Source organism: Capra hircus, chromosome 8 (genome assembly GCF_001704415.2).
Source record: "Capra hircus breed San Clemente chromosome 8, ASM170441v1, whole genome shotgun sequence".
Lineage (NCBI taxonomy): Eukaryota > Metazoa > Chordata > Mammalia > Artiodactyla > Bovidae > Capra > Capra hircus.
This window is the reverse complement of record NC_030815.1, coordinates 85,599,314-85,617,198: the sequence shown is the minus strand read 5'-3', so window position 1 is coordinate 85,617,198 and position 17,885 is coordinate 85,599,314.

The window sequence follows — 17,885 nt, the reverse complement described above, 5'->3', positions numbered from 1 at the left end:
TATTTTGAACTGAAACATTTGAGAAACAGCAGGTGAAAGAAGGGCTCTGACCTCCTGCTTCCCACCTAAAAAGAGGTCATCAATTTCCAGTGATAAAGTGCCCTCTCTATACGAAGTAGAGAATATTCTTATTGCCTTAGACAGAGTCAACATGGAGATGAATCCTTATAAACAAACCTTACTAAAACTACCATTATCTTCCATTCTTTTCCCTCATAGATTTATCTTTTTGCAATTTACTGCCCCTGGAAGCATAAATTTCTTTCCCTTTGTCCTGTTTCCATACTCTTTCACTCTTCATTAAAAATGGTATATAAGCTCTCAAGCCTAACCACTTCTTTGGGGTTTTCATTTTATTTCTGTGAGGCTCCCTCATATGGATATAAAATAAACTTTTATCTCCTCCTAATGTTTTTTATTTTTGTGTGTGTGGGGGTGGGGGTGGGGGTGGTGTCAGTTTAATTTGCATTGTGCCAGGAACAGAACACAAGAGGGTGTGGAAAAGGATTTTTCCCTCTTCTTACAACATCTTTTTTTTTTTTTTTTTTTTCACAACATCTATTGACTCTTCTTTATCCACTTGAATAAAGCTTGCTCACGGAGCCCCTGCAGCTCAGGGAAATTCGAGCTCTTTTCATTGTAAAAGTAAAAAGAAGAAAGCTCCATTTGTTAGTTTTTTGGGGGAGCTTAAGATTTAGACTGGTAGTTTAATGCGTAAATCTGATGGAAGCTACAGAGTCTCTTCCCAGAAGAACCTAGTTGTGTATAATGAGAGGAGGGGGTAGTCCCTCCTTACTGCATTCAAAGGCATTTCTTGCAATTTATGGGAGATGATCAGGGAGCACTCCCCAGGGCACTGTGGGCTTGGGAGGAGCACTCTAGCTGACACCTCATGTCTGGGTCCATGGCTCCTCATATGTTGGTGCAGGCCTCAATCAGTAGTTCTTTAGAAACTTGAGATGTCCTTGCAGTAGCTAAGGAGTGGTTTTCAGTCCTTTTCAAATGATCTCTTGTCTAAATAACATTTTTTTAAAAAACTGAGTTGTTGTGAGCACTCCTCCCAGTAGATAAAAGAGCAGAAATTGAACTTCACCTTGCTCACCCACTACAAAATGCCTTGGGCAAGTGTCCTAGTCTCTTTGTTTCTCATTTCTCTCATCTGCAAAATTGGGGTAATAATAGTATCATCAAATAGCATTGTTGGGAGGATCAGACAGGCTAATATGTGTAAAACTCAAAACTGTCCCTGGTACCTGGTAAGTGTTGTCTAAATAGGATTGATTTCATGGTCAATGGACTCAGTGAATTTTCCACAGTTTATTGTGATCCACACAGTCAAAGGCTTTGGCATAGTCAATAAGGCAGAAATAGATGTTTTCCTGGAACTCTCTTGCTTTTTCGATGATCCAGAGGATGTTGGCAATTTGATCTCTGGTTTCTCTGCCTTTTCTAAAACCAGCTTGAACATCTGGAAGTTCACAGTTCACGTATTGCTGAAGCCTGGCTTGGAGAATTTTGAGCATTACTTTACTAGCGTGTGAGATGAGTGCAATTGTGTGGTAGTTTGAGCATTCTTTGGCATTGCCTTTCTTTGGGATTGGAATGAAAACTGATCTTTTCCAGTCCTGTGGCCACTGCTGAGTTTTCCAAATTTGTTGGCATATTGAGTGCAGCACTTTCACAGCATCATCTTTCAGGATTTGAAATAGCTCCACTGGAATTCCATCACCTCCACTAGCTTTGTTCGTAGTGATGCTTTCTAAGGCCCACATGACTTCTCATTCCAGGATGTCTGGCTCTAGGTGAGTGATCACACCATCGTGATTATCTGGGTCATGATTATCTGGGTCATGATTATCTGGTTGTGGAAAATTCTGACAGAGATGGGAATACCAGACCACCTGACCTGCCTCTTCAGAAACCTATATGCAGTTCAGGAAGCAACAGTTAGAACTGGACATAGAACAACAGACTGGTTCCAAATAGGAAAAGGAATACATCAAGACTGTATATTGTCACCCTGCTTATTTAACTTCTATGCAGAGTACATCATGAGAAACGCTGGGCTGGAAGAAGCATAAGCTGGACTCAAGATTGCTGGGAGAAATATCAATCACCTCAGATATGCAGATGACACCACCCTTATGGCAGAAACTGAAGAGGAACTAAAAAGCCTCTTGATGACAGTGAAAGAAGGAGAGTGAAAAAGTTGGCTTAAATCTCAACATTCAGAAAACGAAGATCATGGCATCTGGTCCCATCACTTCATGGGAAATAGATGGGGAAACAGTGGAAACTGTCAGACTTTATTTTTTTGGGCTCCAAAATCACTGCAGATGGTGACTGCATCCATGAAATGAAAAGATGCTTACTCCTTGGAAGAAAAGTTATGACCAACCTAGATAGCATATTCAAAAGCAGAGATATTACTTTGCCGACTAAGGTCCGTCTAGTCAAGGCTATGGTTTTTCCTGTGGTCATGTATGGATGTGAGAGTTGGACTGTGAAGAAAGCTGAGTGCCAGAATTGATGCTTTTGAACTGTGGTGTTGGAGAAGATTCTTGAGAGTCCCTTGGACTGCAAGGAGATCCAACCAGTCCATTTTAAAGGAGATCAGCCCTGGGATTTCTTTGGAAGGAATAACACTAAAGCTGAAACTCCAGCATTTTGGCCACCTCGTGTGAAGAGTTGACTCATTGAAAAAGAGTCTGATGCTGAGAGGTATTGGGGGCAGGAGGAGAAGGGGACGACAGAGGATGAGATGGCTGGATGGCATCACTGACTCTATGGACGTGAGTCTGAGTGAACTCTGGGAGTTGGTGATGGACAGGGAGGCCTGGTGTGCTGCATTTCATGGTGTTGCAAAGAGTCGGGCACGACCGAGCGACTGAACTAAACTGAACTGTGCTCAGTTATTTCTAAGGTTCTTTCCTACTCTAAAAATCAGAAAAGCTACCTCTGTATATTAATCTACTATCCTGTTGACATACTTTGTTTCACTTAATTTCCTGAATAATCCTGAGTTGTATTATATTGCCTTGTTAGAAGAGAGGAGGCTGAAGTTGAATAATTTGCCTAAGATAACACAGTGGTTGGTTCAGTCTGAAAGATGACACAGCCAATCTATCAGGGAAAAGAATCTGAAAAGAAATACATATCACATGTAACTGAATCAGTGTGCTATACACCTTAAACTAACATGATACTGTAAATCAACTATGTGCTGAGTGCTAAGTCACTTCAGTTGTGTCTGACTCTTAGTGACCCTATGGACTGTAGCCCACCAGGCTCCTCTGTCCGTGGGGTTCTCCAGGGAAAAATACTGGAGTGGCTTGCCATTCCCTTCTCCAGGGGTTATCCCGACCCAGGGATCAAACCCACATCTCCTGCATCTCCTGCATTGGCAGGTAGGTTTTTTACAATTGAGTCACTGGGGCCAAAGGAACAAATAATTCACTCTAGAAATGCCTACATCCTGGATGATTCTGACTACACCACATTCTTTAAAAAGCAAAATAATGGAGATAATAAAACACTGGTGGTTGTCATTGGAGGCAGAGGAGCAAGGGATGAACAGGCAGAGCTCAGAATGTTTTTAGGGCTGTGAAACTATTCTGTATAACACTATCAGGATAAACATATACTGTAATATATTTGTCCAAACCCATAAAATGTACAATATCGAGTGCACTCTAAGGTAAACTGTGGATTTAGGGTGATGATAATGGGCTAATGTTGGCTCCTCCTTGGTAACAAATGTTCCATTCTGGTGAGTGATGTTGATAATGGGGGAAGCTATGCATATAAGAAGTTAGAGGATTTATGAGAAATTTCTGTACCTTCTTCTCAATTGTTACAGGCCTAAAACTACTCTAAAATATAAAGTCTTTAAAAAAAAAAAAAGATGACACAGCCAAAATGCTATGTCATTTAGCCCTAATCTCCCTAAATCACAGAGTGTGAGAAGTTATTTTCAACATAGAGAATAAGGGGTTAGAACCTGAAGACAAAAGAATGCTTACACATCAGTTAGAAAAGAACTAGGAATTCAAAGTGTATAAAATGAGTGGACAGAGGACAGTAGAAGAAGAAATCTACATACATGACCAACAAATCTGTGATAAATGCCGAGCCTCACTGGCTATCAGCAAATTCAAATTACAGTGACAGTGGGAGGGCTTCCCTGGTGGTCCAGTGGCTAAGAATTCACTTTGCAATGCAAGGGACACCAGGTGGGTCTCTGGTCCAGGAAGATTCCACATGCCATGGGGCAACTGAGCCCGTGCTAGAGCCCGTGATCTGCCAAAAGAGAAGCCCACAGACCACAACTAGAGAAAGCCTGTGTGCAGCAATAAAGACCCACCACAGTAAAACAAACAATCAATAAATCTTTAAAAATAATGACACTGAGAAACCATCGGATTAAACCATATGAAGTGCTGGTAAGGACAGAGGGAAATGTGACTTGTCTCTACTAATCTCTCACTAGCTTTGAACTTCTCATATGACTGCTGCAAAGTTCCATGCTACTATTATTTCTGATTCTTTGTATGCATATTAATTAAGCTGTGTTAGGTAGCAAGGAATCATAGAGGAGGAAAAACTTTATCTGCCTTCTTAGTTTCTGTAGCTGCATTTTCAAATTAAACTGGCAAAAGACTGATTAACAGGAGGAAAAAGCACACACATTTTCTTTGATGTTAATTTAAATTTTTATATGTACACAAAGGACTTTATAGAATAAAAGTAAGGACCCCAAGGGGTGCTTAGACCTGGAGGGATATATGTCATTTTAACAAAGAGTGATAAATTGTGGAGATGCAATGAGATGAAGGAAAAGGGTTTAAGTTAGGCTTCTAGAGGTAGTAAATATACAGGAGAAAGCAATGAAAGATAAGGGTTATTTAATAAGACTTGTTTATGCAGACTTATCACCTCCACCTGTAGTAATAAAGGTGATTCTTCCCTCCTGGTATGGGAGAGGGGTACACCTTCACGAACAGAAACTTCTGCCCTGTTTTTAGGTAGATAGAGAGAGGCTAGAGAGCTTTTCCTACAGCTGCCGCTTCTCAACTGCCTTCAGTTCAAAATAATTTTTATGTCAAAGCGATATATGTTAGGGTGTATTCTCCAGGTTCTTCCCAGAACATAGCATCTGTCTAAAAATAGCACAAATACTTTGATTTCTCCCTTAAGGAGAAGTGGAAAAGGAAGCAGTCCCAAGGTTGGACTGACAACTTCCCATGTGCTTCAAGGCTCCAGGCTCATTCCAGCTCTGCTCCTCCATCAGTGTGTTAGCAACGGTCTTCACTGGGATAAGATGGCTGCACCATCTCCAAATATCACAGCCTGAGTCACAAGGAAAGTAGCAGGAAGTTTAAACCAGTCCCTGTAGTTGTCTCCCTGCCTTTTCTTGGTCAGGGCTGTGTCACACCACACCCTGTTCAGTAACTGACCAAGGCACCCTGGATGATCATGCCTGGCCATGACTCTTCCCCTGGGAGGGACCCTACTATAGGCCTCTGTCCCGAGGACATCCACAGTGACTTTCACAATAGAAGATCTGTATTTTCCCTCTATGGATGTTTGGGATTATCAATTCTCCCTGGTGTTCTGGGTGGAAATAGATTACTCTGAACCTCATGTTCTTTAGGTTTGGCTAGAACATTTGGTTGAAGCAGAAGTATTCAATAAAAGAAACCTGAGTGAATGGGAATCCGTTAACCTTTAAAATTTTTTCAGTTATTTCCTTCTGTGCCCTGTTGTGTGTGCATGCTGTCATATCTGACTCTTTGTGACCCCACAGACTGGATGTAGCCCACCAGGCTCTTCCGTCCATGAAATTTTGCAGGCAAGAAAACTGGAGTGGGTTGCCATTGCCTTCTCCATCTTTATTTCTATATCTTCAGTTAATTAGATGCTGTTCATCCTAAAATGATTTTCTAATTTTCTTCTATTTTCCATTTCTCCATCTTTCGTACCCTGATATTCCCTTAACTTTATCTTCCACTCCACCTACTGAACTTGCAAAAAAAAAATTAGGCTATTTTCTTAATCTCTGGTAATTATTCTCAACTCACAAATGCAGAGTTTTCTCTATTTCTGATGATACCCAACCATAGAAATGTGTGTGTAAATAATTCTCTACCTGATTATCTTTGGCTGGTTCATTTGTTTTGGACCCTCCCACAAAGGCAATTTTCCTCCATCTATTCATATTGAAGAGTCAGGTGCTGAGAAGCTGGCTGTTCGTGTGTGAAGGAGGTTGTGGCTGGTATCCCCAATAAGAGTGTTCCTGGCAGGAAGCCAGTTCTTTCACTTCACATGTCAGCACATGGAGGTCTTTTCTCCAAAGAAGTACCCTCAGAGGGAGTGGCCCTGGGCAGTGACAGCCTGCCTGCCAGAATTCTAGAATGTACTGGACAGACAGGCCATCCAGTTACTCCTTTGAGGAAGGGCTTGTTGCCCTCCGCTGTCAGTTCCTTCAGAGTCTGTCTCAGTTGTAGGGAGACCTTTACCTCAGGAGCAGCAGCCCTCCAATGCCTGACCAGGGAGAGAATCTGCTGTCTGTGACTGGACTTGAACTTGAGAGGCAGGCCAGGCCTACTCACCATGAAGAAAACAGCCTGGCAGGGAGCTGCTGGGTCCTTCAAAGTCCTAGGTTTAATTCTCTGTTGAAAGTGACCACTGTCTCCTTGGGGACTTGGTAAATGCTGAGTTCTCTCTTGCAAAACTTATAGTAGCAGTCATAGCAGACATTGTTGATGCTACATTCCTTCAGGGCTCAAATCTGCCCCTCTGTGACCCCTACAGCAAGTGCCTGTGGCCTCAGGAGCTTGTACAGCATAGGCAAGAATGTGTGGGGCAGCCCTCATTCAGAGGGGCAGGAGTGGGGCCACGAATCAGCCTTCTGGCTCACCAGTCAACTGGGAGGGTCCCGGCAGGACCGAGCCCCTGATGCCTCCTGCTACCCTGCAGGTGCTTCTGGGGATCACCACCCAGATACACTGCTGTCACTTTAATCCTTATTTCAGGGTCTGTGTTGGGGGGAGCCCAAACTCAGCCACAGTGAGTCAGTAGCTATTCAATGGGCACCAAGTTAGATGCCCTGCACAACTGGCTTGATGCTGATCACGGGCATCCTTTCTGATTGGCTGTCAGTTGTGGGCATCCATTCTGAACAGCTGTTGCTGGAATCAGGGCTCTGTGCTTAGCGTGTTGGGTATCCTATCACTCTGCCTTGTGGAATGGCCACATATCACCAGGAAGCTGCTTGTCTCACCTCATTTCACAGAAAGGGAAACTGAGGTTCCAAACATTTCTTGAGGTCACAGAGCTAAGAAATTGAGTCTATTATTGAAATTCCACCTTCTATTTCCAGAGTCCATATTTGTTCATTTTTTAAAAAAATCTTTTAGCTGTGCTGTTTGTGGGATCTTATTCCCAGATCAGGAATTGAAAATGGGTCCCCTGTAATGGAAGCGTGGAATCTTAATCACTGGAAGTCCCCAGTGCCCTCTGTTCTTACTATGGAAGTCTGCCTTGCCTGTCCAGGAACAGATGAAAAGTGATTCAGAAACAATATTCCATGAATATTAATAGTGCTTCCAAGACTCATTTGTGAGTAATTTTTTATATGCAAAAGAAAAAACAAACAAATAAACACCATCATTTGAAGGAGAAAAAAATCCCAAATTTAAAAATAGAAGATGTGACACAAAGTATGTAACACTTCAGTGGGACAGAAGAAGGTCATATTGGATGAGAAGGCAAGGGGGATTCAAGGGCCATTTTGGAAATTATTGTTTTCCCAGGATTTGATCTTTCAGGGCTGTTTTTAGCCCAGTTTGGATTGCTGTGTGATAGAAAAGTCTAGCAAATGGAGTGAAGGGGAGTCCAGAACAAGTCTCAGTGACATCCTGGCGGTAGGAAGACAGGCAAGTCAGTTTCCCTCATTTCTCATCTGTTAGTAGATTTTATGGAGGTTCAGATGAGTTGCAATTTCTTGGAGAGCTCTGAGACATAATACTACAGATGTTAATAGTCTACAGCCTTGGATGCTTTTAATCTAAGTCTTGGGGAGCAGAATAAATGGGATACGATTGTGTCACCCTGACATGTGTGCGTACAAATGAAGACGGGCATTCCAGATCTTCTCGGTGCTTGATCTCTTCCCAAAATATTTGTTAAAGAGGCCTTTCAAATTTGAAAGCTCATCAAAATAACCCACTCGTCTTTGAAACATAAACGCACTTGGAATTTGGTTTCTATGAAATTATTTAAGAAATGGCTGTGTGACTATTTCTGAAACAACATAAAAGAGGAAATACAGACAGTCGGTAAACTCTTTAGATGTTGAAGTGTCTTTTTTTCCCCTCTTCAACCAGATTCTGATTGCGAGAAAATAAACTTTCAAATATAAACATTCTCAAAATCAGAAAACTGTACACATGAGCTGCTGAAAACTGGGTGTAAACCCAATTTTCCACCTTCTTTTTGAACTCCTAACCACTGAAGATGCAAAGGGAGTGAAGCTGTTGGACAGTGTGCAGATAGCCACACAGCCGCCCACGGACCCGCGGAACACACTCACATGTTCTTAATGGTAGGTTATTTTGGGGGTAATTTTCCATTCATTTAAAAAATATTAACTGAGGAACCTATTTAGTGTCACTTATGCCTCTGAAGAAAGAAGTTGAATATTAATAAAATGCTCCAGGTGTAATTTATCTTTGGCATGAAAACCATCACTACCAATGAAAGATAAAAAGTGACATTCTAGAAGCTTATAAATATGGGATACTGAAACAACAAAGTTGATAATAACATAAATTTTATTTCTAAGTATTCAGAACTCATCTAATTTCCCATATCATCTTGGGGAACAAGGGCTGTCTGCAGTAGCAGTTTCGCAGGCGGGTAGATGCCAGCACCACACAGCCTAATTTAAAATAATCAAGTCCAGATGCCATTGCCAAAAAAGAGGTTTGCACCATTCACCGCTGTGACCTGGATCATATTTCAAAAGGGTCAAATCAAAGCTGTCCCACCAAAGCCTGATTTCTTAATGAATTCCTTATGTGTTTCATCTCTTGAATACAAAAAGTGGGGTATCCGTTGGGGAATAAAATTCAAATTTACAAAAACAAAACCTGTGGGTGTGATCCACTGTGAAGCACACCCCTCACGGATGATCCCCTCCCTGTAGAGCTATTTACTGCTTCATTAAGGTGCTTTTATTTAAAAAGCCACATCTGAGAGGCATCATAATATTCACAGAGAAACGGGACTAGGCGCTGAAGGGAATCTCATTTAAATCTCAACATTAATGTCTTTAAAAAATGCAGAAATTCTGTCACGTTAATCCAGTGTTATTAACAGCAATTTTTTTAACACTTCTATATCTTAAATCCTTGACCTTTTTCTTGAAAAAAGATTCAAGCTAAGAGGGTGTTTTTGAGTCCTTACTTACTATGTTAAGTTGTCTGAATACTGGAGAGTAAGCTTTCTTCCTTTTGGAAAAGAGAAAAGAATAATTGCTCCTTGAGGTGAATATATATATATATAATATATATTATATATATATATATGTTAGTGTCATCAGCTTTTAGAAAATAGCAGTCTCCTACCTCAGGCTACCAGTTCATTGTGGTCTTTTCTCAGAAAGGTGAAGCCTAAAAGCCCTGAGAAGTACTTGTCCAAGAATTCAGGGAAATGGGACTCTGGCTTATATATGCCTCCAGGACACTGAAATTAAAGTCTGAAAACTCCATTTATTCATTCATTCAACCAATAACGATTACAGAATGCCCACTCTATACCAAGGCCCAGCAGTAGCTCCTGTAGCCATGCAATTCAAGTGGTTCATTCTGCTTTCCATTTGCAAAATCTTTAATAGCATTTTCAGTTCCAGAACAAGAAAGTGTAGGCTCACTTATCCCTCATCCGCCTCACTGTCAAACAACTAAATAGCCTGGAAATAATCCAACAGTCAAGAATAAAGCGTTCTGAAAGCTGGAAAGAAGAGGTTGACTAGTTAGAGACCTCAGGACTGATGATGTGGTGAGTTCCTTTATCTCGCACATGCCTCATCTGGGGCCAGAGAGACCTGAAACCTGGAGACGCTAATGTACAAACAAAGGCAACTGGCCAAAGGATCAGAAAGGAGAAACCCAACAGAGCCAAAATGGGGCGGGGGGCGCTAACTCCTACTTCACAAGGGGGCACATCAGAGGTCTCCAATTGCCCTCAAAGCTATACTGGACTGACCAACCCCTCCTCCACCCTTTCCTCTGGATACTGATGAGTAGGCTGATCCACTGCAGGCAGCATCAGCACAGCCTAGCATGGCTCTGCCCTCCACCCAATGGCATGAGAAGATCCAGGCCCTGTGGCTTCAGTCCCTCTACCTCCCTTGTCTGAAGGTGGCCTTTCACCTCTACGTGACCCAGAAAAGCAACTCCCACCCCTTCAGGCAGCACCTGCAGGGACTGAGCAAGAGCCACATAAATGCCAAAAGAATGAAGCAGGCCAGAATAGACCGTCAAGGGCTCTGAAAACTAAATGGTCACTGGAACTATAGCCTACGAAAATAGGCTAGAACCTAGATATTAAACTTAGAAAGAGTGAATGTCTAATAAAATAGATTTAAAGAGCACTTAAAAGTCTCCTAATATAATAACCAAAATGTCTAGGATACAATAAAATCTCACTCATCATACTGAGAACCAGGAAACCAACACTTGTAATGAGGAAAAAAAACTACAATATTGAAATGAGAAAAAAATGCCAACAATGAAATATTTGACAAGGATTTTAAAAGTTGTAATAAGAACGCTTCAATAAACAAATATGAATTCTCATAAATGAAAAAATAGAAAATCTCAGTAAAAAATAGAAACTACAAAAGACAGTCATATGAAAATCACAGAACTGAAAAATATAATAGCCAATATGAAAAAAAAAAGCCTCAAAGGGTAAGCTCAACAGAAGAGTACAGATGACAGTGGCTAGAATCTGTGAAGCTGAAGGTAGGTCAATTGAGTTCACACAGTATTAATACAACAAAAAAGAGACTGAAAAAATGAACAGTGCCTCAGGGATCTGTGAAACAGATACGGAACTAAATATCTAATGAAAAACTAAAGACAAAAAAATTAATAAAAAAAATCTTAAAAACAATCAGAGAGGAATGGTGTATTAACTCTACAGGAAGACCAAATTAATGACTCTCGAATTCTCATCTGAAACCATCAAGCCAGAACTTAGTAGCACAACACTTTGCAGGAGAGAAAAGGAAAAAACTAATAATGAATTCTATATCTGGCAATTATAGTATTTGATAGAACTAGGAGAGGTAAAATCAACAGGAACACAGAAGACCATCAGCCTAGTAGATCTAACTGACATTTATAGAACACTGCACCCAACAATAGCAGAACACTCACTCTATTCAAGTGCTCATGGAACATTCATCACGACAACCATGTCCTTCCTAGGTCATACAACAAACCATAATGAATTTAAAAGAACTGAAATCATACAGAGTATGTTTTCTGTCCACAAGAAAATCAAATAAAAAGTCAACAATTGAAAGGCAACAGAGAAATTTCCAAATACTTGGAAATTAATACACTTTTAAATAATCCATGCATCAAACAGGAAGTTGCAAAAGAAATTTTAAAAATAAAATTAAAAATTGTATAAATGTAATAAAAATACAATATATCAGTTTGTACGGTTTATCTAAAGAAGGGCTGAGAGGGGAGATTTATAGCACTAAATCTTTACATTAGAAAAAAGATAATATATCAATAATCTGAATTTCTAGCTCAAGAAACTGGAAAAAGAAAAGAAAACAAATACACAAAGAAAACAGAAGGACAAAACAAACAAAATGCAGAAGTCAATAAAAATAAAAGCAAGAGAGAAAATTAATGAAACAGAAACTCATTTGTCAAAAAAATCAATAAAATTGGCAAACTTATTAACAAAGATATAAAGAGATTATACAAATCACCAATGTCAACATGAAAGAAGGGTATCACAGTGATCTTGCAGGCATTAAAATAACAAATAAATACTACAAACTCAATCCTCATAAATTTGATAGCTTAGAAGACCAATTCCTTGAAAACCACATATTAGTAAAACTAAGTAAGATAAAATAGACATATGAATAGTCTTATAATCATTAAAGAAATAGAATTTGTAATACAGTTTCCTGAAAAAGAAATCCCCAGGTTTCAGGTATTTTCAAATAGAGAATTTCTCCGAACATTTAAGGAATTAATAACCAATTTTTATAAAATCTCTCTGGTAAAGAGAAGAGGAGGGAACATTTTCCAACTCATTTTGGAGTAAAGGTAAATATGCCCACTACTACTGCCACCATTTAATCTTGTTTTGGAGATCCTGGACAATGCTATAACAAAAGAAAATGAAATAAAAAGTATAATCTACTTGAAAAAACAAAAGAATCAACAAATTATTCAGCAAGTTTTCCAGATAAACTTAAAAAAATCAATGCTTTATCTACACCAGCAATAACTGACTAGAAAGATAACAAAAGTAAAATACAAATTACAATAACTAAAAGTAAAAAATATCTAGAAATTATCCAAGACACCAAAAATCCCTCAATGGGAAAACTTAAAAACTCAAAGGAGATTGAAGATCTGAATAAATACAAAGACATCCCTTTCTCTTAGACAGAACAATTCAATACTGTAAGATATTGATTCTTCCTAAATTAATCTATGAGTGAAATGCAATATCAGACAATTCCACTTGGATAGTTTGAGGAACTCAACTAAATTTACTTAAAAACATATATGAAGGAATAAAAACCTATGAATGGTGAATTCAATTTCAGAGAAAACAAACGGTGAATGTGTCCTCTCAAATAATACAGGTAGGTTAAAAGACTACAATTTAATAAAGAGTGAAATTGGCATGAGAACAGCTGAAAACAGCAAAGGAACATAATAACTTAAAGACTGACACTTGCTTGTATTAGACTTAAGATAAAGTATAAAAATAAATTTAAGGGGAAAACAATAGATTGCTTAGTGAATGATTTTGGAAAACAATCTCACCATATGAAGAAGAATCAAAATGAAACTGGACTCCTACCTAATCCTGATACAGGGTTAGACTTCAGATGGATTAAAGACCTAAATATGAATGATAATGAACTGAAATCAGTGGGGAGCTAAGAGTGTTGAAAAATCCTTAATTAAACTTCAAAAGCACAAACTGTAAGGGAAAAAAAAATCAATAGCTTTCATTACATCAAAATGCAGGCAGCTAAGATATAGATGACAGTAATGCAACTGCATGGAATTATAAGGGATTATTACTTGGCATAAACTAAGAACTCCTAGAATAAACAAATGGAAGGTAGTAATTCAAATAAAGAAATGAGGAAAAGATATGTAGAGAATATTTTCAAAATAGGAGATCTTAATGAAGGCTGATAAACGAGGAAATGGGGCATAACAATATTTAGACAAATGCTTGGTTCTCTAGAAGAAATAAAGAGGAAAAGGTTTAAGTGGACTGCCTCTTGAGAGTGCGGCTGAAGGTAGGAACAGTTGGAGTAGAAATCCTTCAGTATAATTTGATTTTTAAGTTTTAAAAGAAAAAGAACTAATGTCAAATAGCTTCATCCATATCTTTCAAAAAGTTAAAGGAAATGTCTCACTTAGAGTAATCTAGTCAGTAATAATTACACTGAAAATGCTGCATAAGAACAAAAATTTTTAAATAATTTCAAAAATGATGGCAACAATACTGTTTACAAAATAGAAGGATTTAACTAGGTAAGGATGAGTGTTTGACAAATAAAAAACAGGTCTAACAAATCTTATATAGCAATTAAATATATCATGTTTTAAAGATACTTTTGGCATCTTGTAAGAACACAAAAATACATTGAGCAGAGAAAATTAGATTGCAAATGAAATAGGTATGACATGCAAAAGTTAGAGTGTATAGAAATCAGTTCAGTTCAGTTGCTCAGTCATGTCTGACTCTTTGTGACCCCATGGACTGCAGCATGCCAGGCCTCCCTGTCCATCACCAACCCCCGGAGCTTGCTCAAACTCATGTCCATCAGGTTGGTGATGCCATCCAACCATCTCATTCTCTGTCATCCCCTTCTCCTCCTGCCTTCAATCCCTCCCAGCATCAGGGTCTTTTCCAAGGAGTCAGTTCTTCGCATCAGGTGGCCAAAGTATCGGAGTTTCAGCTTCAGCATCAGTCCTTCCAATGAATATTCAAGCCTGGTTTCCTTTAGGATTGACAGGTTTGATCTCCTTGCAGTCTAAGAGACTCTCCAGAGTTTTCTCCAACACCACAGTTCTAAAGCATCAATTCTTTGGTACTGAGCTTTCTTTACAGTCCAACTCTCACATCCATACATGACTACTGGAAAAGCCATAGCTTTGACTATAGAAGCTTTGATATAGAAATACAAACCAATAAATCTTTGGGGTGGGGCAATAAAACAATGGTAATTTATTCTCTGAGTTCTGGAGGCCAGAGTCCAAAAGCAAGATGTTGGTAGGTCTGCACTTCCTCCAGAGGCCCTGGGGGAAGGTCACCAACATCCGGCAGCTGCTGGTCATCCCTAGTATCCCTTGGCCTGTAGCTGCATCCCTCTCATCTCTGCTTCTGTCTTCGTGTCTTCTGTCTCATCTCCCCTATGTCTCTCTTCTGAAGATACTTATCATTGGACTTAGGTACCTCCCCCCGACCCCTTTTTTTCCCTAAATAATTTGAAACTTTCACAGATTCCTAGAATTAGGATGCAGAAGTCTTTTTCAAAAATTAATTTTTAAAATTGAAGTTTAGTTGATTTACAATATAGTGTTAGTTTCAGGTGTACAGCACAGTGATTTGTAAACTAAATAAATCTTTTATTTCTAAAGTACTTTATAGTTTCCAAAGCATTTTCCTTTTGAATTTGAATTAATATCAGCTGAACATCACTCCAGACACCTTACTCTGGAGATAAATATGTATCAGTCAGAGGGGTATCTAAGACCCTTAGGAGCCTCAGACACATATCACCAAGAGAGAGAGCACAATGAAAATGTGATCTTGCATGAAAAGATGTGTGCTTTGAGGTATGAGCGCACAGATGTTGGAGCCCAAATATCTCGACTCTATCTAGATTCTACCTCCTTCTGGCTGTGTGATGACGGGCAAGTCACTCCACATCTCTGTATCTCAACTTTCTCAACCATAAAACACGAAGTCAATAATCCCCACCTCACAGGGTTTCCTTGAGGACGAAAAAGAGGTTAGAACAGAATCTGGTACATTGTAAGCCTTCAATTAAGGATCACTGTTTTCCTTGGTCTGATTTAGGACAACCAGAAGGCCTTTCCAGGGTCTTTTCCCTGGGAAGGACAAGGAAAGAAGGAGGGGATGCTGTTGGGTCTGGGTTCTGCACACTCTAGTGCGATTTTGTCGCATGTTTTATTTATTCATATTTATTTATTTTTTGCTGCTCTGGGTCTTTGTTGCTTTGCATAGGCTTTCTCCAGTTGCAGTGAGAAGGAGCTACTCTCGTTATGGCGCACAGGCTTCTCAGTGTGGTGGTTGCTCATGTGGCAGAGCTCAGGCTCTAGGCATGTGGGCTCAGCCATTGTGGCATGCACACTCAGTAATTGTGGTTCATGGGCTCTAGAGCGTGGGCGCAGTAGTTGTGGCACACGGGCTTAGTTGCTCCGCAGCATGTGGAATCTTCCTTGACCAGGGATTGAACCCATGAGCCATGTGTTGGCAGGCAGATTCGTATTCATTGTACCACCAAGGAGTTCCTTGTCAGATGTCTGAAGCAGAGATTAGCCATCATTTGAGGAGGTTTTTACTCTCACTTTTCACTTGACTCCCCCGGGTCTCAGGCTGCTTGCTAAAGCTTCTGAGGATCCTGAGAAGTACCTCTCACTTCAAGTTTTTTGTGGGTAGCTGAGGGAAGTAGAGCAGACAGTTGAAGAAGAATGTTTTAATTTCTTGTCTAGCTTTTACCCATCTTTCCACCCTGCTCTCCTTTTCATTTTGTTAGGAAGTTTTACTTTACCCTTTTCCTAGTGCTCTGGCACTGCATGGTACTCATTTAGTTCTAGAATCACCCTGTGAGGTAGGCAGAACTTGTAAGACTGTGGCCATACTACTGATGAGAAAGCCAACTATCAGAGTAAAGCTATTTGCTCAGGGTTGTACATGGCTATGACTTTCCAAAAGTGGTAAAGAACCTGCCTGCCAATGCAAGAGACGTAAGATACTCAGGTTCTATCCCTGGATTGGCAAGGTCCCCTGGAGGAGGGCATGGCAATCCACTCCAGTATTCTTGCCTGGAGAATCCCATGGGCAGAGGAGCCTGGTGGGCTATGGTCCATAGGGTCACAGAGCTGGACACAACTGAAGCGACTTTGCATGCATGCACATACGTGCCTGTGAGAAAGAGCCAAAACGCCATGAGGCTACACCAAGAGCTTACTGCTCTTGTCCTAGAATGTATTCACTCAACGTTTATTGTGTCAATGAGAGTCCGGTTGCACTGATGCAGGGGGCAGGGGGTACAAAGATGAGTAAATATAGTTTTTTTCTTGCAGACCTTCTAACCTAGCATGTTCAGAAGAGGTTTCCATTAACATAGCTGCATGGAGCATTTGATGTCACCAGGCAGTTTGTACCCCAGACACTAAAGGTCTCTATCAACATGTTTGAAGGCAGTATGATGCAGACACAACCACTCTGATTTTAAAATATGGTAACCTGAATCTTACGGTCTTCTGCAAGAGAAAAAGTATAAGAATGTCAAAGCATATTTTGAACTAGAGAAAGATAGGAGACTTGTTCTACCAGACAGGGAACACATATCAGAAATCAATAATAGTTGCAGTGTCCTGATGTTGGCCAAGATAAGACAAAACAAGCTCACAAAGTAGCTACGGATCCATAGGAAGAAGTATTTGAAGGAGAAAGGACAACTTTCTTTTAATTCTGGAGTGTGGACACCTCTTTTTAGCAAGCCAAAATTTCTAGGCCATATGGAAGAGACAGGCAAATTTGATAGCATAAAAATTTGAAACAGCTGTAAAGAGAAAAATAACACAAGAACAGCAAGAAAAAAGAAAACTTGTCATATAGATACCTGACAAAACTATTTGCTGGTATTTATACAAAGAAAGATTTTGCAAACTCCTGGGCTCAGGATTCCAGTTCTAGAAGTCCACATCATGGAAATTCCACAGAAGCACATTGTTACATGTCTGAGGATGTTCATTTGAATGTTGTTTGCCATAGGAAAAAAATAAGAAATTTAAATGTCTACAAAAAGAAAACTAGTCAAATAAACTGTGACACATCCAAGCTACAGAATACTCTGCCCAAAGTAAACAGAATGAGGCGCTGTTAGAGAAAAATTCCTACTGTAAGTCAGAACAAGAACTATGCAGTTGTTCTGTGCTTTTAAAAATCCACTTGACTCTTTTGCTGTCTGGCATACAGGGTTATCGTTACCATCTTTCTAAATCCCATATATATATGTGTTAGTATACTATATTGGTGTTTTTCTTTCTGGCCCTTACTTCACTCTGCATAATAGGCTCCAGTTTCATCCACCTCATTAGAACTGATTCAAATGTATTCTTTCTAATGGCTGAATAATACTCCATAGTGTATATGTACCACAGCTTTCTTATCCATTCATCTGCTGATGGACATCTAGGTTGCTTCCATGTCCTGGCTATTATAAACAGTTCTGCGATGAACTTTGGGGTACACGTGTCTCTTGCAATTCTGGTTTCCTTGGTGTGTATGCCCAGCAGTGGGATTGCTGGGTCGTATGCAGTTCTATTTCCAGTTTTTTA